The 24,940-nt window shown below is 41.4% G+C and overlaps 1 long non-coding RNA gene across 13 annotated transcripts in view; it reads left to right on the forward strand.

The window, feature by feature from the left end:
- LOC142362178 (uncharacterized) overlaps nt 1-24,940 on the forward strand; it is a 46,046-nt gene that overhangs the window by 9,369 nt on the left and 11,737 nt on the right. For 3 of the 13 annotated variants that reach the window (XR_012764759.1, XR_012764760.1, XR_012764764.1), the window contains 5 exons: nt 1,527-3,130; nt 3,492-3,630; nt 4,185-4,299; nt 14,201-14,286; nt 19,277-24,420. This is a non-coding gene — a long non-coding RNA (uncharacterized LOC142362178). The other 10 variants (XR_012764762.1, XR_012764763.1, XR_012764765.1 and 7 more) reach the window with 9 other exon arrangements.

The following is a 24,940-nucleotide window of genomic DNA, read 5'->3' on the forward strand; positions in this document are numbered from 1 at the left end:
ACTTAAATAGGGAGTAGCAATAAATAGTAAAACCCCCAGCTTTATAAATGTGAATGAAGTCATGGGAAGTTTAATGTTTGGAAAGGAAGCAGTGAATAGGCAGGTGCCTGCGCCTGGGTGCGGCAGGAGGGGACCACTGCGGGCCAGCTATCTAGGCTGGCACATTTTGAGCCTAAACTGTCAAATGCGGCATTGTACCAGTCTCGCCAAGTGCGCCGTTCTTTGTGCTGGTGCCCTCCGCGTGTCAGACAGGGAACAGGAGCTCTTCAAGTCGCAGCTCCTGTCGCTTCTTCCAGGACCTGGACTCAAATGCCAGAGAGGCGTGTGAGTCTGTTGGAACTGGAGTCCAGGAGTTGAGCGGCGTTCCCCAGAAAATGTTGGCTCGTGTCTCAAAACCAGAGTCCTGGTATGCTGTGTAATGTCTTATGGATGATAAAAGTAGTCAGGACTTAAGTACTGATAAGTAGTTCTCTTTATCATGCTTTGCTCATGTCAAAATTAATTGGACAAAGCTGCTGCCGATTCACTACTCAAAGACAGTAAGTAAAGATACTTGCAAAGGAACTTACTGAGTTCATATTGTGCAACGGTGTTGCCAATTAATTTTTAGTGAGGGTTTGCTATTTTGAAATACTTCGTATGTGTCTTGATCTCTAAAGAAGGACTTTTCAGCCTTTTTTGGATGTGAAAGAAAGAAGCGATTGTTAATATGAATATATAATCTTTTGTCTGAATACAAGATACAAGTTGCAGTTTGGGTGTATATACATTTATAATATTTTATCCCAGAATGTAGCCACCCTAAGTACTCTTCCTCATATTCCATGATGCACCACTGACACAAGAAATAAAGGTGTGTGGAGAGGAGATGGGAGAACTGCAAGCAGCTGATCCTTCTGTTCTTCCTTTGCACATCAGTCAGTCACTTCTTAAAGTACACTGCAGTTTCAGTACAACTTAGCAGTGGCCCGCAAGTTGTATTTTTTAAAAAAAAACATTTTCTACTTTGCAGTGGTTATTTAACTTACAGACATGAACAGTAAAGTTTTGTTGTTTGAACTTCCGCCTGCCTAATTGTAATGAAAGGAGAAGTATGAGCTATGCAAACAGGTTTTATTGAAGTATGAAAACAGAGCCAGCAATTTACACCATCTACAGAAATGACATGTCATTACCACAAACTGGCTACTACAGGAAGTAGCTCTTGAATTGTGTACCAGATTATCTATTAACTTAAGATTCTGCTTACCCCAATACTTACAATTAATTGGGGACAAAATATTCCATGCACTTTAAGAGCCCCTTAAACCTTTAGGGTGGAGGACAAAAAACGTAGCAGACAACTCCTAGCTCTTTTATTGGATAAGTTTTGATGTAAAAGGTCAAATCTCCTGAAAATACGGAATATAATACAACTTAGGAGGCAGTTGTTTCATGGGGTCACCTCTGAGTCATGAACATATGCACGTGCAATATCCATATCTCCTCTTGATCGGCGTGGGTCTCATGGTGCTCTTCTGTTCCAGGAACAACTGAGATTTTGGGCAAATCCCTGATGCTGAAAAACTGCAGGTAAATAATTTACATAATGGTATCACTAACCTAATACAGTAATTGACTTGCCAAGGTAGTAGCTCACAAATTGGTAGCAGTCTGACTAGCTAGTTTCTGAACGGCAGTAGCAGCTTCATCCTGCAGCAGAGTGGCTTTTTAGTTACGCACTAAATACTCAAACCAATGGCAAGTTGTGGAGCCACTGCTAGTGGTTAGTAACAGCAAGTTGTTCCACAGTTAGTTTAATACAGCTTAAACTGCTGCTGCTTCCAAACAGAAGCATACCATTCGCCTTCATCCGCTTCTTCCCTCCTCTTGCCATTAGCATTCACACAGCTGTGCTGCAACCTAGATAAAGATTAATTCAGATGAAAATGTGCAACAACAAGGTTACCTTTTTAAAGGGACTTGTTACCTAAGAAGGTTCACTGTGAACGGCAGTGTCAGTGCAAGAGAAGGTGGAAATAAGCATCAGGGCTCCCTCTTCCTGTGTGCCACCTCCAAAGGCTCCAGCATCCACGCCATTCAGATACCAACAGCAGGACAAAGGGTTCTCCCTCTTCTCACACTGAGGGAGTCGAAGAAACCTGAAGTCAAGGCAGTTAGGTGCTGCTGCCAGTTCCTTGCTTCCTTGTTGGTGTTTAAAAGCATGATGAAGAGAGGTGGTGAGTCTTCTGGTAAATATTTCTTCTAGTTTGCTTAGCTCAGTTGCCACAGGCATTTTGAAAGGGGTGCACCTGGCTCGATAGTTAACTGTGCTCTTTATTTCTTTTTCAGGACAGGTGGGGTACAACTGTCATCTTGTGGTATTTACAAGAAAACAGAAATAGAAAACTAACTTTCATTTTACATGTGGCATGTCCGTGTGAGATGGACACAGACAATACAGAAATTAGTTAGAATAAGCATTTTGGCTGATAACCACCCTATTGTATTTTCCTTCTGTTGCCTACTTTCAGCCTGCCCACAGAACATTGCACTGCATCCAAAGACCTAAAAGTTGGAGTCTGCAGGCCCTGGAAATGGAGGGAAGGTGAACCTAAATATCCATACAGAATGATGTTTGCTGGATATTTTCCAAGACAGAAATTTGGAAATAAATTTGTCTTCTTCACTCATGAAAAATCTAAGATAGAACCTTTTGGACCAAGACCCATCTATATTTAAATGTTTTATACATATGTATTCTCCCCCCGCTACTTTTCTGTGCATAAATTTTAGGATAAATACATATATGAAGTTCCACATCTGAAGTAGTGTAAATGTGGGATATTGCTGAATGGCTATGCTTCCTGCATGTCTTGAAGTAGATGAGACAGAGGATGCATACCACAGGCTTGATTTTGATAAGATTAATGTTTTCAGTCAACATTAAAACTGAATGCTGAAGTACTGTGTTGTCTCCCCTTGACTTTCCGAAGTGCTGCCCTCCTGCAGACCCACTGGTTTTAATTTCTGATAAGTCCCAGCCATTTTAGCCTTCTTTCCAGCTTCCGCTTCCTCCACCTCCTCTGCAATATTTTGGCACCGGAGCTATGGCACTCGGAATCTCAGTCTGAAGGTTCATGGCTTCCCTGTAAGTACTGTGGAAAGAATGAAACTGCAATTAATCCCAAATTATAATTTTATGGTATAAACGGTAAAGTTAAGAAACTGAAAAATAAGTACAGACTTACTGTTGATTTTCAATTAGAAAACCTCTCCTTTCCCATGTCAATCGTATCAAACCTATGCTATGCTTTAGAAAAACAAGAGGAGAAGTAGCCCTTTTAAGAGCTCACAGGGGATGTGTCACCACTCCAGTGATGGAAAAGGATTGAGCTGGAATCCAGATTAGTGCAGCAGCATCAGCCTCGCCGCCTCTTCTGTCTTACTTCAACAACTGGGAGCCCTGTTGGCTTCTGCAGAATAACCCAACGGCTTGTTTTGTGTTACAGTCTCAGTACAGGTTTGGCCCTTGAATTGCTTGAAAGCCTTGGGAGGCTCCAGAAGGACAAGTCAAATGCCTCTGCATATCAAGTAAGAAGAAATGTTCCAGTTTAGACCTTGGAACAGGCTCAGAGTAGTCAAAGTTAAGTAAGTCCATGTTCTTCAGTGTAAAACTTTTTTCACACAATAAGACTACATAAAAAGTAATCTATATTTGTTATGTGAGCTAGAGCATAGAATCATAGGTTGGAAAAGACCTCTAAGATCAAGTTCAACCATCCACCCAACACCACCATTCCTACTAAACCATATCCTGAAGCGCCACATCTACACGGTTTTTGAACACCTGCAGGGATGGTGACTCTACCACTTCCCTGGGCAGCCTGTTCCAATGCCTGACCACTCTTTCAGTAAAGAAATTTTTCCGAATATCCAATCTAAACCTCCCGTGATGCAACTTGAGGCCATTGCCTCTCGTTCTAGCGCTAGTTACCTGGGAGATCAACACCTGCCTCACTACAACCTCCTTTCAGGTAGTTGTAGAGAGCAATAACGTCCCCCGTTAGCCTCCTCTTCTGCAGACTAAACAGCCCCAGTTCCTTCAGCTGCTTCTCATAAGACTTATGCTCCAAACCCGTCACCAGCCTTGTTGCCCTTCTCTGGACACACTCCAGCAACTCAATGTCTTTCTTGTACTGAAGGGCCCAAAACTGAACACAGTACTCAAGGTGCAGCCTCACCAGTGCTGAATACAGGAGCACGATCACCTGGACAGCAGAGGATATGGAAAGCTGGGAATGGAAATGAAGAAACAAGGTAACTTATTTATCCCTCTTTTTAGAAGTAAAAAGTTCAGATCTTAGCTACAAAGCGCACACTTTTCCATCCTAGCTGTGGTACTTCTCATGCAACCGAGAAACACTATATAAAGCACTTGGTGTTGTGATAGAATTTCTCTTTCACTTAACTGCAGTTTCCTTCTAAACCAGGTCCCAGTTCAGCATTTAAAGTGCAATCAAAGGACCCAGGTGCTTCAGAACTGCTGTGACTGAACTGGAAGGGCAGCATCACACTTTTCTCATAAATGTAGTCATTGATGCCTCGCACACAGTTGACATCCATTAAAGTTTTTCATATAGCTTAAAATGCTAAAAATCAATTTACTTATCTTTTCTCCAAATACCTGCTTGGAGTTTTATCTGTTTATAATGCTAGACAAAAATCAGAAACAGCTAATTATTAAATATGGAGACATTGTTACGTTAAACATGATTCTGTAACTGATACCAAACTCTGTTTTCACACATATTGTATTTTCTATTTTAAGTTAACTTACCTATAATCTAAAAACATGTCTTTATATTTGTGAAATCTTCAATAACATTATGGGATTATTAATGTGTAAAGTTGTGCATACAGATAACTGAAGGAGCTTGGCTTAAGAATGCAAACACTTCCTGGTAGACACTCTGTTCGTTATCTGTGGGGGCCTACAATTCCCAATAAAATGTGACATACTGGTTGGGGAATCCAAGTGCTACCACAGTAAAAAAAAAAAAAAAAGGTGAGGGTTTTTTTATTGTCATTTACAGCCAAGGTTAGCCATAAAATGAAGTTTGAAGGAAATTATAGCACCTAGATTTAAAGTGGTTAACATGGTTTAAGAGAAAAATCAGAATTTTTAAATGGCCCGTCTCAGGAATCTGACTGTGTTTTCCAGTGGCAGAGGGCCATATACAGCCTGTATTCCCACTTCTTGCTACAAAGCCCAAATTTGGTATCCTTTAGCATTCATGGTATGAAATTTGTTGATGAAGGGAACAAAGGGAACATTCTGCACTTGAAAAGCAAGCCAGCTTCCAAACGAAGGGGATTTCTAGTCCGAAGGAAAAGGAAAATCTGAGACCTGATGAAAAAATTATCATCAGGCCTGCACAGTATCCAGCTTGTAGGTGAAGAACTTTAAACATACTACCCCGCCACAAATATTCCAGAAGCTTGGCTATGATGTTTGAAAAAACTGTCTGGTCGTCAATGAGCAGGAAAATCTGCAATTTTAAGTTAGATGTCTAAACTGCTTTGTACAGGGGAGCAGAATAATTGCCCTGGAGTAGGAACTGCAGAACTCAGGAGTGAGTGGGACCACTTAGACTACTGAAAAAATCTTGTGCAAAGAGGCCATTGGAGCTTTTTCAAGCAGAGCTACTGCTGTCTGCAGGTGCCTGTTTTCCTTGGGATTTATCGCCTAGAATGCTATCCCAATGGGTGTTTATGTCCTTTCATTTGAAGGGCGATGAGGAATCCTCTTCAAGAGCAAGAATTGTCATCCTCCTGCTTCAAATACATTAGCTGGGAAGTTACAGCCTTCACTGAAGAAAAGCCAAGTTCTATTTAAAGTGTTAGATCACATCTGTCTTCCCCTTGTAGGACGTACACAAGTCTTACTACTCAAACTCAGAGACTTTTTTACCCTTTTGTGTAGGTTATGAAGCAGGGAGCGCCCCACATGAGTTTCTCTCAGGGACAGTGCTGAGGTGGAGTGCCCTGCTACAGTGAATTTCAGACAGGTAGTGAGTTGTTTTCTGTTTATTCAACACTCAAGATGTGTGTGTGCCTCTACAAGTCTTCTCCAAAGACTACTTTTCACTCAGCATGACTTACAAAGGCTGGATCCTATCATCTACTGTGCAATCCAGGAGCCTTAACTGCCTTAGAAGATGATGTATTTCTGATAAATGTTCAATCCATCATTATTTTAGAACGAGATCAGAAGCTTGAAAAGCAGAATTACAGATTCAGAAGTTTATGAAGTCATCATTAGATTCAGAAGGTTATGAAGTCATCAGTAAATTCAGAAGTCTGTGGTCACATTAAATAGGCAGGAGCTGTGCACTGGCAAAAGCTTTCATTACTGAATCAATATGAGGCCATTCTCCAAAGAAGTCCTCCCTCAGGGAAGCAGCTCTAACCCTCGCTATATAAAAACATCTTGAGCACTTGAGATTAGCAAGGAAGCTCATTGGCAAGTGAAATGAGGCAACAGGGGGCCATCTCCAGCACTGTTTCACCTGTTACAAGCCCACATGAAGTGACTGCAAGCGTGGTACCTTTCTCATCTTTGGCACTGATGAGTTTTCCTTGGACACTGGTTAATGGATAGGAATCAACATGGATAGGACTGCTCTGCTCATCTCCATAGCTAGCACCAACAACTTGAGAATGTCCCCTTAGTCTCCTTGTCCACTCTTAGCATCATTAGGGGTGATGAATGTAGCACCTGTCACAGCAGGCCTTGGCACCACAACATTTCTAACCTCCTCGCACTTGTATCACATCTCTCCTCAGGATATGTTACGAGCCCTTTGCATCAGGGCCACAGTGTTCCTCAGAGCTACAGCTGTGTCAAAGGAACCTTCTCCTGAGATTCCCTGTGGCAGGTGATAAGGATATTCAGATCTTGAAGGCTGAGAGAGATATCTGCTGTCAGGACAGTAAAAGTGCAACTCCTAGGAAACACCAGGTTCCAGACATGTGTCAGCACCTGGAGCATGGATTAACTGCAGAAAGTGCAATGACAGTTTCTTGACACGAGTGATTGGTGAGTCAGCTAGGGGAGGTGCTCTGCTGGACCTGTTACTCGTGAACAAACTGGCTGGGGGTGTGGAGGCTGAGGACAGCTTTGGCTGCAACCCTGAGATTGTGTAGTTAAGAATCCTGAGATAAATAAGCGAAATAAATAGTAAGATTGCCAGCTTTGACTTCTGGAGTGCAAATTTCAGCTTGTTGGGGAATCTGCTGGGCAGGATTACATGGGAGACAATTAGCTGGCCTGGGACAGCTAGCTGATCTTCAAGAATGGCCTCAAAGCACACAATTGGTCCAATTCCAAATTACAGAAAGATGAGTAAATGTGGTACAAGGCCAGTATGGATGAGCAGGACACTCTGGACTGACCTTGGATACGTAGGAGAAGTATGCAGAAGGTAGAAACAGGTCCAGGACTACCTGGATGGAATATGGAGACATTGCCCAAGTCTGCGGGGAGGGAATTAGGAAAGCCAAAGCTCAGTTGGTGTTGCAACAGCAAGGGATGTGAAGGGCAACACAAAGAGCTTTAGTAAGTATATTGGCAACAAAACGGCAGTCTGCAGGCCAAGTACTTTATGTGGCAGGGGGACTACTGACAAAAGGCATGGAAGAAGATGAGGCGTTCAATGCCTTTTTTACCTTTTATTATTTTGTTTTGTTTTGCTTTTTCATTGGTAAGATTTACCCTTAATAGCAGAGGCTGAGGGAGTGTAACTGTAGCCACAGTAAAGACTGAGCACTTAAGCCAACTGGACATATATAAGTTCATCAAAACAGATGGGATGCATCCAAGGGTGCTGAGGAAGCTAGCCCATGTCACTGTGAGTCTGCTGCCCATCGGCTTCGACAGGTTGTGGTAAATGGGGACAGAATAGAAAGGCAAATGGCATACCCACCTTCAAGAAGGTTGAGAAAGAGGATCCAGGGAACTATAAGCTAAGCAGTTTATCCTCCGTCTCCTGGAAGATTACTTCCTCTTGGAAACTGTTTTTGAGCTCATGAAGTGTAAGAAGGTGATTAGAAACAGGCAGCATGAATTTACCAAGGGCAAACTGTCCCTGGTCAGCCTGATTGGCTGATCATGGTAAGATGACTGGTTCTGTGGGCAAGGGAAGTGTAGTGAATATGGTTTACCTTAACTTTAGCAAAGCTTTTCCCAAGGTCTTTGATAGTATCCTGCCAGTCAACATAGTGAGATATGGACAGGATAACCAGGTGATAAAGTGGTTGGAAAACTGGCTGAACTAGCAGGCTAAACAGGTTGTGATTGGCAGTACAAAGTCCATCTGACAGCTGGTTGCTAGTGGCAGTCCCCCTCAGGGACACATTCTGGGACCAGTGTGGTTTGGTGTCTTCACTATTAATGATCTGGACTATGGGAGAGAGTGCACTGTCAGCAAACTTATGGATGATACCAGCCTGCAGGGGAGCAGATGATATGCCGGAGGGCAGGGCTGTAATTCAGAGGGACCAGGGCAGGCTGGAGGAATGGGTTCCCAGGAGCCTTACCCAGCTCAGCGAAGGCAAGTGAGAAGTCCTGTATTGGGCATGGAATAACCCCCTGCACTTGCACATGCTGAAGGTCAACTGACGAGAGAGCAACTTTGCAGAAAGGGACCTGGCATCCTGGTGGACACAGTCAGCATGACTTGGCAGTCAGGGTGAAAAAGGTCAACCTCATCCTGGATTGTATTAGCAAGATGTAACGAGCAGGTCCAGGGAAGTAATTATTCCCCTCCATTTGCCACTTGTGAGACTGCTTCTGGAATACTAGGATGAGAGGAAATGGCTTCAAGTTTTGTCAGGGGAGGTTTAGATTGGATATTAGGAATAATTTCTTTACTGAAAGATTTGTAAAGCATTGGAACAGGCTGCCCAGGGAAGTGGTAGAGTCACAATCGCTGCAGGTGTTCAAAAACCGTGTAGATGTGGCACTTCAGGATATGGTTTAGCAGGCATGGTGATGATGGGTTGATGATTGGACTTGATGATCTTAGAAGTCTTTTGCAGCCTTAATGATTCTGTGATTCTTGATTCTAGGATTCTGCAGGGTTTGGCTGCCCAGAACAAGACATTGGCATACTGGTGTGAATGCAGCAGAGTGTCACTAAGATCACATGGGCTAGAGTACAAGCATATGAGGAGAGTGTGTTTCAGGTGAATACAGAGAAGAGATCCAGACTCTTTTTGGAGGTGTACAGTGACAGGGGAAGAGCTAATGGACACAGGTTGCAATACAGGAAATTCTGCATGTAAGGAAAAATATTTTCACTCTTAGGACAGTCAAATGCTGGAATGGGTTTTCAGTACATACTGTGGAATCTCAGTCCTTGGAGATACTCAAAACCTGACTGAGCAACCTGCAGTAGTCGGAGCTGCTTTGAATGAGAAGTTGGACTAGCTGACCTCCAGGGATCACTTCCAACCTGTCCATCAGAGGGATAAGGCAGAGGCCAGCGAATGGCAACAGTTTGCCTCTGCAGATCTGCTAAAAACCTTATTGCTTAAGTGTCAAAGGTGAGGCATCTACATATTTCAACACCAAAAGATGGCAGCTGAGTTTTGATTTTGAGGACTGCAACTTTCAATGTAGAGCCCTAAAATCTGTCTGAATCTCTTTTTGAATCTGGCTCTTAATACTGAACTTTGAAAAATCATGAATCTGTTTTCAAAGAGTGTATGCTTCTCTGCTGAAGACATGAAAGATCCAAGAAGTTGATTAAGCACAATTCCTTTCAGGGACATTTTCCTTCTTACTGTCCTAAGATGAGGTTGGAGATAGTAGAAAGTGGCAGATGTTTTGGAGTGGCCCTGTTGTTTTCAGGACTGTAAATTGTTGTTTTCCTTTGTGGGTTTCTTACCTGCTTAATAGTTAATGCATACTTGTCTGTAGATGGCTAGTGTACATTACTGCAACTGGCACATTTTTGGGGTTAGATCATAGCTGTCTTCTAACTGGTGTTAATTCCCATTTCCAAACACTCTGTTTATTTTCAGCATTAGCAAAACTATATAAGAGTGTGATGATGCTGCACTCAGGGTTGTGCAGGGCTGTATGTGGAGCTGTGCATTACAAGAAGAATTATGTAAAATGAGAAGCTGACTTACATTAGTATCTTTCTGTTAAAAAATATGCACATTCTAAACAGTGCTTGGAAACAAGCCGTATATCTCCTTATGACTGTGATCAAATTCTATACATTTTATAAGAAACAACATGAACCTACTTTATGTCTCACTAAAAATTTAATGCACATGATGCGTATTGTAATGGAATATATGACTTGTCCTTCTTCTGATGTAATCATTCACAATTTTGCAAAATAGATATGAATCTCTGATTTGGGACCAGCTTCCACAGGTGTAGGTAACAGGACAAATACAAGGGAGTGGATAATCACAGCCCTTATCTTAGATAGAAACATCCAGCATATTTTTAACTTTTGACAACTAGAAAGATTTACTTTTATTTTGTCTTAAATTTCATAATTAGTTTGATAATGCCTCTTTCTCTGTGACAGAATAGTTAGAATATAAACCTGCTTCTCCTTTCCTCAGTAGTATGTTAACAAATCCACACACTGGCTTATGTTTTATTAGAAATACGGGAAAGGGGAAAATAGGATTTGCACAATGGGGAAAGAAAAAAAATATTGATCAGCTTTCAACACTTGGATTAAATTATATCATGCTCTGTGAGAAAAATTATGTGGCTGTTCAGTTTTGTTCTAGAAGAGGTTCCATGATCCAAAAGCTGCAACATTTTCAGTGCATCTAATAAAAGCGTCACTCATATGCTGGCCACAAGAATATGCTTCTACAAAAGAAGTTGTAACTAAGGAGTCTCTTTGCCCTTAGTTAATAAAATAATTTCTATTTAAATATCTTTGACATTTCAAGATCTGCATCTTTTTAGAAGATATAGTTTAAAGCCTATGATATAGTCTGAAAACTATCAAACATACAATCTTCCTAATGTGCCAGCACTTTGATTACATAAAAATACTTTGTTGATTCATGGTGAATATTCATAAATGGTGTATATATGGCAAGTATATGCACAGTATAAGATATCATTGTGAAAAAAAAGCTCTATACTTATGGGAGATTTTAAAAACCTGTTTCATTCCTTTCTACTTCTACTTTTAATTAATGCCTGTTTTGGGCATATTATCTCAGTATAATTTCTGCTATGGTGATGTCTCTGTAGGATCATCAATAGTTCCTCCGCAATGAGAACTGGAAGATAGTCTATATTAGCTACTAGTTTACTTGATCATGTCCTGCAATATCCCTAGCCTTCAGTCAAACTCATTGAATTTCTCTGCTGTTTTAGACTGGGTAGAAGCAGCTGATAGGCCTGGAGTCATAGTCAGTAGGGATCTAGTCAAAACAGTCAATATTGTCCAGAAAGTGAGTCAACTCATTTTAAAGCAGGCATCTCCTTTTAGTCAGATGAATCACTCTCTAGACTCCATTGATATAGACATGTCAAGCTGGATGAGATGGATCCCACTCTTACATTCCCTAGATGTTTCTGCTCACTTGTTTGAAAGTGAGTTGAAGCACTTCAAAAAGAAGTTTGTCTCAGCCTTACTGAGTTAGTCTCAGTAATTAGGGCATATGTCTTGGCCTTACTGTGTTAGCTGTAAGTCCCCAGCTTAGCATTGCCAGCTGCATACGTGGACTGTACTATACATGAGCTCTTCATGGTCCCTATGTGAGTCTCTGGTGCATTCAGCATTTAAGTGCAATAAGTTCCTTTGGTGTTCTTACTAAAAAATTACTTTAATACGAGCCATATTTACACTTTCAAAAACTTGCTTCGTAAATAACTCCAGAACTTTTAAATCAAGTTGGCAGACAGATTGTAAAAAATCTTCCAAGTGTTGTAAGAACTGTACCAAATCCATATCAGATACAGATTCTGACTGAACATCATTATATAATGCGTGCTAAATTCTGTCTGTGAATTTGTTTACTGGCGTGTGAACAGAGAAACAGCCTCATCTTTTTGTTATGGACCTTCTACCACTATGCCCCTTCTCAGGAACAGAGAGAAACATGGAAAGATTGGGTTGAAGCTGCAAATGTGCTTTAGATAAAAGAGAGGAAAGAGAAGTCTGATGGATCAACATGCACAGAAAAGGGGGAAGTGACCCTGAGCTTCTAAGCCCTTCAGCTTATTCCATGCTGTTTTCTCCAAACACTGTGCCCTTTTTTATCCCTGTCTGCTATCTGAACCAGGTTATTTGCGTAGTGCCCAGCTCCATGTCTTCCCTAGCAGGTTGCTGGCAGGTAGGGGAAAATGGTGAAAGAATGGATGGCCCAGAGCGGTGGCCAGCAGTTTGTAGGTCCTTGTAGCAACCACTGGCGCGATGTTTCGTCACAGACAGAGTAGCCGTTAAAGGCTTCACCTTGCAGATTGGAAATGTGCCATGAGCATGCAGACGTGCTATAAGCAGATACCCTCCACTGAGTCTTGTTTGCTTTGAATGAATAAAGAATAGAGGAGGAAATTAGCAGCAGCATGAAATTTAAGGAATTGGTGTTCTGGGGTTTTTTTTGTTCATGTCTGAAGTAGCACGACATCTGGATGGGAACTGCTCTTTCCTCCTGAGATGTCTCAACAGTCAGATCATGGCAGGGATGCTTCCACCCCCCCTCACTCCGAGGATGAAGCCCTCAAGACAGATTATTTCTTCCTCTGCTCTGCATCCCTCTGCGTAATGCTGGATGCCCTTTGCCTGGAGGAAGTCACAGCCCAGCTCAAGGTGCAGAGGCTTCCTTAATAGTGTGGGAGGAGAAGTGGGAGTGGATTTCACAGAAACGTCTGATCAGGAAGCTGCCTGAGCAAGCTGGTGGGGAATGGCTGCATTCCAGGGGAGTTTCCTCATTGCTGTGCCACTGGGGCGTGCTGGGGAGCACATCTCGGCCAGTGCCAGACAGTCTTGTCTTCAGCTGCCTTTGCCCAAGCACTTGACCGAGGGGTTGTGCTTGAAGGCTCTTTCCTGATTTTTGCCCTGCAGGTGAGGCAGGGAGGGAGCTTGCTGTTGTGGGAATCTCGTTCAGGCTTAAGGGGTGAGCTGACAGGCTTCAAGCTCTGTCAAAATAATAAGGCTAGGATTCCGTGCCTTACGGCAGAAGTTTGGGTTCCTAGGGATGTCAGTATTCCAGTACCAACAGGTGCCTTACGGGAGGTGGTGAAGCTCTGCAGCGCCTTTGAACCTTCCAAGAACTGGTGCCGAATAACAAAAATGACTGCTATCTCTGCATTATGCCCAAAGTAACAGGCTAAAGCAGGTTTTACGCTCGTGGGGTTATTTTTCTGTTGTGTGAATTCAGTAGTGTGGTTTTGCACCTGTGACAAGCTGAGGTGCTACTTGCCTATTCTCTGGCCTTATTACAGTTCAAAAAATGTTCTTGTACAATGTCCTTAACGTGGGTTTTGTAACAAGTAAAGAGTACATCCTGTTTACATGGTGACATTCAATAAAACAGAAATATTGATGGCTGGTCCCACATTTTGTTCACTTGTATTATGTGCACTCAATATATTTAAAGATTATTTCATTAAAACATTTTGTTGCTGTGATTTAAGCAAAACTTCATGGATTCTGTGTCCACAATCTTGTCCACGTCAGGAATTTGTCCCATTCCCAGAAACAGATTTGAAAGCTAGAAAAAATGGCAGGGAATGCAAGTTTGCATCTTCTTTGCTGACTGTCTGTCTATATATTTATGTAATTAATTTTGTGAAGACAGCAGCTTGCTTACACCAAGTGAATAATTTTATGGGAAGGACAGAACTGTTATATACATAGAAAAGAAAAAGGCCTGCCAAGTGCCAGTGTTTGAAAAGTAAAGTCAAATTCAAATACGAGAAGGGGTGTCATCAATTTTAAATAGTGTAACTACCAATAGTATGTCCATCTTCAAATCAAGATGTCAAACATAAATAATCACAGGCATTACTGAAAGAGGGTCTGTGGTGTTTTTCAGATGTGAGACCAAAGTAAATAACCTAGCAGCTTCTAGCGCTAGAAACTTTGACTGCACATCCAGCCAAGACCTATTAAAAGGAGAAAATTCTCATCACAAACATGTTCTGCCTTTATGTTCTGTACAGGGAGACACTACACTTCCACTAGCTGGACCTGATGGAATGGCTGGTAACAGTGGGCTACTGTTCTCACGTGGCCAGCTTCAGTTTTGGTGAGACACGCACATTTTCATACAATGGATAAATCTTGGGGTTGAGATTTTCTACCTTTTTCAGCCATCTGTGATTCATCTGCTTCATCCTTCCCAACTTTTGCCAGTCTGCTCTAATACTTGTCCCTGTCCCTGTGTCCTGTTCCCATTCTCCTCAATTATCCAATCCTGATTTAATTTATCATGTTGTTCATCCGGGCCCTAATCTCTTTGTTTAGTAAAACCTTGTCGTAGTGTTTTCCCAGAAAGTTCCCCTATAATTACTAGAAAAAACAGTAGACTCCTTTGAAGAGGTGGTTCATAACAACAAAGACAGCTGCTTGAAGTAGACAGTGTGAATACTCCTTAGTATCAAAGTTATCAGAGTAACTATAAGCAAATATAATATTTCCTCGACAGACTGAGGCACCTTCTTAAGGCTAGTTTTTATTGGTATTGTTCCTGAAATCTCCAGTACTCATCTTAACCTGAAATACCAGACAAATGCACCTACAAATAGTGACTATATAAAATGTTGTCTACTGGAGAAGTTTTTCAAATTAATGCAAGTATAAATACCCATAGCCGCTTACTTATTTATGACTGAAATCCTAGAGTCACAATCATAATTCTTTGCAGTGGAATTGGTATCATCATTGGTGACAGAAGTAGTAGTCCTTCAGGGATGAATAAATAGACTGACCTTGTGTCTTGCATGATGAATATCCTATGTAATCCTTGAGTGACTCCACCTAAATACGATGGAATTTAGTTCTAGAATCACAGTAAGAATGAAATAAATGACGCTGTGTTGAATGTCAGGATCCAGCTCTCAAAAGCGTGGACCTTTTTCTCTTGGATAGAACATTTAAGTGAGGGAGGACAGAAAAGAAGAAAGCAAGGAAGTAGACACGTTCTCACCTGCATGTCTTATTTAAAATAAATTTTTATTTAAATAAAATTCTCATTTAAAATATGTTTTTGTTAAGCAGGAGATCTAAAATCAATATCTCAAGACAGTATGTAACAGGGCATTGTTCATATAGCTCACAATGGTAGTAGGGAAACTATTTAGCCTGGTCTCTTAAAGAAGTAAGGCTTATGAAATCGTGCTGTTCACCTGTCTGTATCAGCCCACTCCCTGAACATAGCATTTGGCCAGTTTCAACCATGCACCACAAGTAGAGGTCTTGCGGCCACTACGTTTCTAGAGGTTGTTCAGAATAGCTGGTGAGGTGGGCTTATGCTGGGGGCTGTTTTGTCAGAGTCAGCAGAACGAGCTGTAAAATCACAGCCTAACCCTGAATGAGCTGTTCAAAACCGCACCAGCTGCGCTTGGCCCAGCCACTGTCTCCTCCCACTTCTTCGTATCCTATCTACGCCAGCTGTCAGCTTCCCTGCTCTTGTTTTCATGAGTTTGGAAATATGCTCTTATAGGCAGATAAACACCACTGAGGGATAGGCTTCATGTGATTTCTCTCTTACTGGACCCCAAAAAATCCAGATAAATAGTATGACACAAGAAAATTTGACTCAGAGTCTGTGCCTTCTTAGATGTTAAGTCAATCAGGCTTAAGACACAAATCCAAAGGAAAACAAGTTTCCTTAGATTGATTTTCACTGAACTGTCTTTTAATTAATCTAGCTCACAACTTTGGTTTCCAGCAGGACAATTACTATGCACTAGAATGACAGCTTGGTTATCCTTTTCCTGGGAGATGATCAGCTTCATGATTTAAATAATTAGATGAAATCTGGGACTAGCAAATCTTAATTTTATACTGAATTAGAATACCATGTCCAGTTTTAGACACCGGACTTCAAGAAAGAAGAGAATCAGCTGGAGACAGTCCAGAGGAGAATGACAAGAAAGATCAGGAGTGTAGAAATTATAATCTAGAAGAAAAAAATGAATAAATTATGTTAGTTTAGTCTGACACAGAGAAGACAGAGCAAAGATATTATAACACAAGAGATTGCTCCAAGGAGGAAGAGAACAATCTATTTCTCTTGCCTATGTTTGATAGAACAAGAAGTAATAGGCTTAAATTACAGCAAAGAAGATTTATTTTAGAAATTACAGAAAAATTTAATGGTGAGGATAGAGAATAGATTGCTTGGCAAGCTTTTGGAGTTTCCATCTCCATTGGAGATCTGTAAGATCAGACTACCTGAATATCTGCTTCCTGCAGGCGGCAGGATGGATTAGACGTCTGCTAGAGGTCCCTTCTAGTTCTACTGTGTATTTTACTCTAGTAGTAAAACTGTGGTTTAAAAGATAGGCTCCGGGTACTCTTCCTATGCTATCTCATCCTTGTCTTCAAACAGTGATAAAATCCTACTGTAGAAAAGACAGTAAACAGTGCCATTACTCTTGTGATCTTGTAATGAAAAATGGAAATACATCTTGGAATAAAGTACTTCTAGATATACATTCATTTAGATAATTGTGCAGAAGTACTTGGAAAGTTGGCTGTAATAGGGGAAAAACATATAATGTGATAAAATTAATTTGTTTAAAATTACTTTTTCGGCACCTGTTACTGTTGTACTGAGTGATATCACTGTAGATCACTCATGTGGGAACTTCAGAAATCAATTTAATAAAATTGCCCTAATTGCATTCCGAATACTAAATATAGTTTTAGATTTTTATATTATCATTCCTTCTATTTTAAAGATTTCATTTAACTGGAAATATTAGAAGTAGCACTTTAGTTCTCAAAAATTGTATGTATCATGTGAAATCCATGAAAAAAACTAAAAGGATAAAGTAAAGCACAGACATTTCAGAGATAACTTTTAAAATCCTTAGAATAAAATGGTTGGGCCGAGGAGGCTGACTGCCGACTCACAAGTCTCAAACACGTGCTCCTGACACAGAGTTTTGAATCTATTAATTTGTTTAATTCTGGGCAGTCTTTATTTTTTACAGTTTGTGTTACAACTTTAATGCAGTTTGTTTGCATTGCCTGTAACATGACCAGGGCATAGCACTTCTACTGAAGAATGTAATAGAAATTTGACTCGGCTGTTCTATTTCTTCATATTTTTTTCTTGATTTGATTTTTAAATAGTTTAGTCTGTTCACTTGTGGAAGGTCTTCTATGAGCAAAACCAGAAGCAGAGAAGTTGGTTTAAATTCAGGGCAGCAATGCCCAGCTGAAGGCACCTTGCCAGCTCCCTGGATCCTCTTTCCCCTTCAGCTGCTGAGACCTTGGGAGAGCTTGATGCTTGCGAAGGGCCCCATCAGCCATCCAAGCTGAGCAGCGAGCTGCCTCTGCTGCCACTGAGCCGTGCTGAGCTGGGCCGTGGGTCCTGGCTGGTGGCAAACGCCATCTGTCCTTCCTCGGGTCTCTCAGGTGTGGACCCTTGGAGACCACGGCACCTACGAGCTCCAGATTTATGGCGCATGGGGTGAATGTGGCTGCCAACACACTCCACCTTGCCCCAGGCTTACTTCAAACCTGCTCCCTCCCTTTCACTTTCCCCTCAGAGGCAGAGGTATATATACACGTGATGGGACCAGGTATGTACCATGGATACCTGTACATGGTGTGTAATCCTCTTCTGCCATTGAGGCAGCTGTGGGGCTTGCTTGGTGGATAAGGCTTAGCAATGTTGCCTGAAGCATAGGTAGGATGGATGGGAGACTTTGGCTCAAACGCTGCTCCAGATGAGGATGCAATTAAAAGACATGTGTATTACTCTCCATGTCCTGTTTGTTGTTAAAAAGGATTGAGCTGGGGCTGAAGGCAAAGTTAATAGGGAGCACGTGGTTTAAAAATGCCACCGAGATTTGTCACGTGTTCAGGTCCAATGATATCAGATTTTAGGTGACTTTGCAAGGCTGCAACAGTAGAAATTTATGGACTGAAAGGATGCAGCCACTTATTCAATGAACGGGAAACTGGGCCAAAATTTTGGAGGCATCACAAGACTGTAAATGTTGGATTTGGATACCTATTCTCCTGCAGACATAAATGCCCTGTAGATTTCAGCACAGAGTAGAGTTATCTGAAGTTAATTTTAAATAAAATTGGTCAGCTATTGGAAGGAATCTGGCCTCAGTAATAGGCATCTTTGTCCATAAAAGTTATTGGCAAGATGGTCTGCCTACTCAAAACCATGGAGCTTCTACTGTTTGAAGCTGATTGCTTAAAGCAAGCTCAGGAGGACCTTGCCACTTGTATTTTTTAAACTGTGACCCACAGCGAATTTCTGGAACATGTTAAAACATGAAGTGCTAACAAGAGAAGAGTTCCCAGATGTCCATAAAAAAAGGATGAACAGTGGCTCAAGCCCACTGGGAATCTCTGCATGATTCAGCAACCTATTGGCATGCTTAAATTCCTCATGGCTCTAACTCTTTAAGAACACGTGCCGTATGAAAAACACATTAAAATGAAAACAAGTTTAATAAGCAGTCAAATTTTTAATTGAGAAGCTCAAAAGGAAATAGATAGTTGCAAGAAGCAAGAATCTTCACAGATTTTTGTTATATTTTTAAGATCAGCACCTCTATTCTGGGCATTCATGTTCTTTAATGGAGATCAGGCACATGTTCAAAGTCGTTTTTACAGGTACATCTCCTTACATTCGGTAGACACAATGGATTTTAAACAGTTTCATAGCAACGGATGGTTCGTGATGGCCATTAACCTAGATAAGTGAGTATCAGTTTGGTGCATCCTTAATAGTCCATAGTGGTCTGCGGGTAAAAAATTCTTTCTCTTCTGCTCCTAAGAGGTTTTTTTTTGTTTTGGTTTGGGTTTTTTTTCTTTTCCTTAGACATTGTTTTACAGTACAGGTTCATGTGAGTTTTTGTATTCAGGAAAAAAAATTCGTACCCAAGAGCTTTATGGTAAAAGCACTTACCACAAAAAAGATTTGTGTTTCTCTGGAATGCAGCAACCATAGTACATCCCAGCAGGTAATCAAAACTTTTAAAAGTTGAATGTATACCTCAACAGCAGCTAAACAGAAAGTTAGTTTCACCTTCTGTTTTTAGTATGCAGTTCCTTTGTGCTGCTGGGTCGTGTCTTATCTCCTCTGTGAGACAAAATACTGCTAATGCCACGGTGGAGGAGGAAATCACTGCGATGCCTGATGGATGGAGCTGGCGCAAAGCCCTGGGAAGAGCAGAAGCCAAGTGCTCCGGGAAGTGCAGAGCTGGAATGTGAGGGTTAGTGCCGGGGTGCTCTGTCCCCCAGCGCCCTGGGTGTCGCGGTGTCGGAGCGCCTGCGTCGGCAGAGGCTCCCGGTGCAGGCGCGGTGCCTGCTGTTGGGGGGGGAAACAGAACATCTCGGAGGAAATTACACCACCTCTCAGAATGGCAGAAGTTTGGCGTAAGCGCCTCACACCCCCCACTCACACAGACCGTTGTGTCAGCACGGTGTGTACACTGGGGCTCGGGATGTATCTACGCTACACGTGCGCCTTCAGTGATGCAGCTATGTAGGATGGCTTTTCCAGCACATGCCTGGGCTTAATTCCGACCTAGGGTTCGCTATATAGTAACATAAAGCTGTGTTTTAAAATACTGCTTTAATATACTGTGGTGTGCTACATGATATCTCAGACTGATTATATGTGATGCATATTTGCATGAACCTTAATGAGACTTACAAAAGTAAGAGGCAAGTTTTAGAGAAAATTGGATTAAATGGCTTAATTCTCCATAGTTAAAGACTTTAAATTTTAATCAAGACTATGAGTCTGAGACTAATAACGCTTAGACTGGATGTTTAAAATGACTAAAATGTAAAACCAAATATGTATAATCTAATGTTCATTATCACCAATGTATTTGTATAGCAGTAATTCCTATGAATGTATGAACATTAACATGACAAATTTCAAAAGCCAGCATAGGCCTTTCCCAAAACTCCGGGTTGGATTTTGTTGCTTGTTTTTGCCCAGCTGTACCTAGGGTGGTCTCCTGCACTGCTGCAAGCCCGGTCGCCCCTCTGCTAACCTCTGCAAGATGCCTGTCATGAATTACGTTGGTGCAGTTCTTGTTCCCAGTGATGGGGCAATGAAATACCCGTCCTAGTCTGTGATGTGTAGGACAGGCAGAAGGATGTTTGATTCTCTGTTGCCTGCCTGAAATGCAATCTTTACAGAAAAAAACATGAAAGAGGCGGTTTGGGTTCCGGTCTGTTGTTCCCCGTGCCTGCGGTCACAATGCCCCCTCACCTCAGGAGCATTCAGGACTTTGTAAATATTATAAAGTTTGTGGATTTCAGAGTGTCCTTCAGTTTTGGGTTTCTTTTCCACCTGATTCTCACAGTTTTGAGGGACTTCGTGTTAAACTGAACGTGTTATTTTTGGGTGGTGGAACTGGTGAGTCCCAAAAGTTTTCAGATAGTTCCCACAACCCTTTTACGCTTCTTCTCACACAGAGTTCATCTCACAGATACTTTGTATAGAGTATCTTCTCACACATAGATTTATCTGCTTGTCTGGGAGCGCATGTGTGTGTGGGGGGGATGTGTGGCCAGCGTTAACTCATTTTTTCTCTCTTCTGCTTACTGGTCACCTTACAGCACACAGCACATTTTGGTAGTGGCCATCATGCACAGGAGAATGAGCTAGGCTTTTAAGGAGCCTGGCCGTACTAGACATTTTGTTGGTTGTTGTGAAGTCATGAGGGATTGTCTTGGCCTAGTGAAAGTATTTGTATTTGTTAATTGGAAAGAAGACAATAAAACCTTCTAAATGTTAATTTGTTGGATTTATATATCTATAGAGGATCATGAGAATGCTTTGGTGATAAACAGTAAGAAAATTTAATGAGACATTTTTGAAGTTATGCTGTTTTGACTACAATTTTAATAACCTTGGTGAAGTCATCATAATCCTAAAATAATTGAATAACTTTGTTGTGACCTTAAGGCATTACTAATGTAGAATTATGTTGAAATAAATGAATTTATGTTTGACTAATGAAATAAGATATTCTAGAAGTCTGTGGAGTACACAAGTATATAAACTAAACAGTTTGAGTTTCGGTATGCTTAAGAAATATTTTTTCAGACCTTTTCCCGAGATGACACCTTTTACTTTCTGTGGATCAACTTGTCCTGTCAGGGTAAAGATTCTGTGTCTATAATGGGGATAAGAAACCTCTGGCAATGCCTTGCTTTCAGTCTGCTTTTGAAGTTATTTTCAGTGTGGCTAGTGAGACTAGCAAAGGTAGTAAGTGTCCATTAAACTTCCTCCAATCTCAGTTGAATCTGGTAGTCAATAATATCTCTAAGACTTCCACTGTTCTGCTAGATTTGGTTGAGATTGTCCAAGAGGTTGATAAATTACCAGGGAAAGTGGGATAATAGTTGAGTGAATGGATAATGAGCCTGCATAAACCTCATTTCCTTAGGACATTGTACAACAAAGTGAAGAGTCTGCTGGATGGGGGCATCTTCAATATTCAGCAGTAGAGAGGTTTTGTTTCAGTTATTAATCTTAGTGCCAGTTTGTGGAGGAAAAAATTGAGTTTGCTTAACAGAAAAAATACTAATCGGTATTCATCACACCTGGCTTTTTCTGTGGAAAACATGTAAGAGTTAAACTGAATATATTCTACCTCGAGTTAGCTGTAGTTAGCATTTCTGATTGGAACATCCAGTTCTTTCTTCTCTCTTTCCTTTTAAAATTATGTTTTTATTTCAACGGTGCTTTCTACCAGCAGGCAAAGCTGCTGTTACACTCTACCCAGCTGTGAAATCAATATGATTTTCATTACAAAGATAACAGAAACTCTCTTAGAAAGACTGTGAATTGCCAAAGGTCAAATAACAGTCAGTGGCAGAGCTTAGAATTTAGTTGTCCTAATTAAAAAATCTCGTGATATAAATATATTAATGAAATGCACCCTGAGAAATGTTTGGATATAAGATGGCAACAATTTTAAACTATTCCATTGTTTCTTTAATTACTGTAGTTCATGTAAGCCATATAAAAATTTGACTAATTCTTTCTCTGGTTTATGACCGTTTCTCATAAAATAGGTATTAGCTCTGCTTTCTTTTTTTAATTCACAATTATTTGAGCGTGATTAGACTAGAAAGTGTAACAGTCACAGAAGAGAGAACGTATCTAGTAAGATTTCTGTCATATTGGACTCTAAAAATTACACATAAACTGAATGAATGGGTGGATCAGTTATTTCCGTGATGTATGACTTCATTAACAGCAAGAGGAAGTGCACAGTCAAACTGAAAGCAGCACTTGAGTCTTTCAGCCAGAGCAGCCAGTTTTATTTAAATTAAAATCAGCATTGTAAAATAGATGTTATTACTCTTCCTAAGATCATCCTCGATCTCTTCTTATTAAAACTTAATTTTTCCAACAGTTAAGTTACATCTGCCTTACTACGGATGAAAATAACAGGAGGTCAATTATTTTGTTACTTGTATTTGTTTGAGATCTCTCTCTCCTATTTCTCTGTTTTTATTTAAATTCTGTCTTTTCCACCCCATATGCTAAAACAGTAAACTTGGATTGCCAAATATTGTAGATTTTAGTAGAAAAAGTTCTTCACGGTACAGCTGAAGGGTTTTTACGTTATTGTGCTCCCTCTGCTGGATAGTGCCCATTAATTTTTTATTCCCTAAGCTGTGCTAATATCTGCGTTCCATAAACAAGCAATCACGCTGCCTGCCTGAAAGAGGTATGAAAAGTGGGAATGTCTCATTTTGGTCTCAGATGACAAGGAAGGTGACAGTTGCAGTCTAGGAAAAGCCCTGTCGTCTAGCAGCTAAGACCAGTCGAAAGCCTTTGGTGGACATCTGAGGAACAGTTATTTACTACCTCTTGAACAAAACCAGATGGATGCTAAATAACCTTCCTTCCTTTGTATAACATAGAGAGGATGATGTTGATTCTCGTACTCTGGTAAGCACAACAGTATCCTCAGATGTCCCCGTAATGTTGTTAGCATCTCAGTCTTAGCGGCGTGGTTCTCGTAGCTCGCTTCACCCTTTATTAAATCTTACAGAGCTGCTGTTGGGCTACCATTTGCTCAGTGAAGAAGACAACCATGCTCTCACCCTCGCTGCCAGCCCCACGACAAGGCAGGCAATGGCCCAGTCCTTTCCCATCTCCCCTGCAGTGAGACGAAAAGGAGCTGGAGCAACACTCCTGTTTTTGTTTCGAGAAGTTATTTCAGTCTTCGTGGCCTTTGGCTTCACAGGGTGTTTTCGGCTTCCTCTCCTGCTGTCCTTTCTCCCACTGCTGTCACACAGTGAACCTGGCTTTGTCCTGTTGTCTCTCCTTCCGTCCTGGAGGCACATGGCTGGTCTGGGCTCCTCAGCACAGCTGATCCCACCCCACAGCCCTCTCTCGAGTGACCCTGGAGCCCCCTGACCCAGTGGGGCCACCCAGGCTCCCTCGACAGGCCACTGCCTGGACCAGCCAGCTCCCGTGTCCCACAGCCTCCCGGCTTTTCCGCCGTGCCAGCTGACCCAGTCAGTCCGATGGAAAGGGGATGGAAACTCAACGTCCTCTTCAGCAGCAGGTGATGTGCAGGTGATTTTCCCACCTGAGCTGCTTCTTCCCGGAGCTTGTGCCATAGTTTTGCCAGGGAAGCTGGATGCCTTTTAGTTTCCTTCAAATTTAATGTGATGTTATAAATGCCGCTGCATATTAGTGACACTGAAGTGGGAGTTATTTTTCAGCTTGGCTTGGCTGCACTTGCGGATTAGCACTCAATATGGACCAGACTGGTAGCATATTCCTGAAAAGAAATTAAAAATTGCCAGTTGTTGGGGGCAATAACTTGTTTTGTAAGAATGGTAACTATTTGACGTCTGGTTTAACTAGGAGACTCATTTTGGGAAAAGGCTTTATGGACAAGTTCTGCTTAAGAATTTTTTCCTGCAGTCAGTTTTAAATTTCAATTTCTAGATATATAAAACAATATTCAAAGTCTTTGATACTTCCAAACACTCCTACAGTGAAGTAATCAGCATAATTATCTTCTCCATGACTAATAAACAAAAACTACTTTCATGTGCATGTACGCTTTCTTTTCCAGAGAAGTTGCTTTATTAAACCATTTCTAAAAGAACAAACTGGTTAAAAGAATAGATATCCACTGCTTAAAACCTTCAGTTCTTTCTGTTCAGATGAAAAGACAGATGTTTAATACGTTTTGCTTTTGCTAAAATAATAAAAACTTATGTTGAACAAATAATCTACCTTAATTTAGCAGGGCCTGAACAAAATCAGCGTTGCCATTTGCAGGACGGCTTGTCCTAGGGTGAATCCCCTCTGTCGAACCAAGTCGGGGCAATGAGGGCTCTGCTGATGGTGGGGCTGGGCTGGGGTGGCGGGGAAGGACTTCTGCAGGAGGGACCCTCTGTGGAGAAGCTTCCAGGATCAGCCTGAAAATCATTTGCCTCAGATGCCTATTGAGTTATAGCAACTAAAACGCTTGACAGTGCTTGTCTCGGCAAGAGAACACACCATATGCTTTGGGAACATTCCCAAGCAGAATATTATCCTCCGAGCGCCCCGGTGAGCTTGTTAATACTCCTGTTATCCTGTTCAGTGGGACTGATCCGGTAGCCCCTGAAGTCAGTGAGGATATTCAAGTTATCTTTAGAATATTTTGAATACAACCTTTGATGAAGTTTGCGTAACTTAAGTCACACTGGTGGAACTGTTTTCT

This window comes from Opisthocomus hoazin, chromosome 8, assembly GCF_030867145.1.
Source record: "Opisthocomus hoazin isolate bOpiHoa1 chromosome 8, bOpiHoa1.hap1, whole genome shotgun sequence".
NCBI lineage: Eukaryota > Metazoa > Chordata > Aves > Opisthocomiformes > Opisthocomidae > Opisthocomus > Opisthocomus hoazin.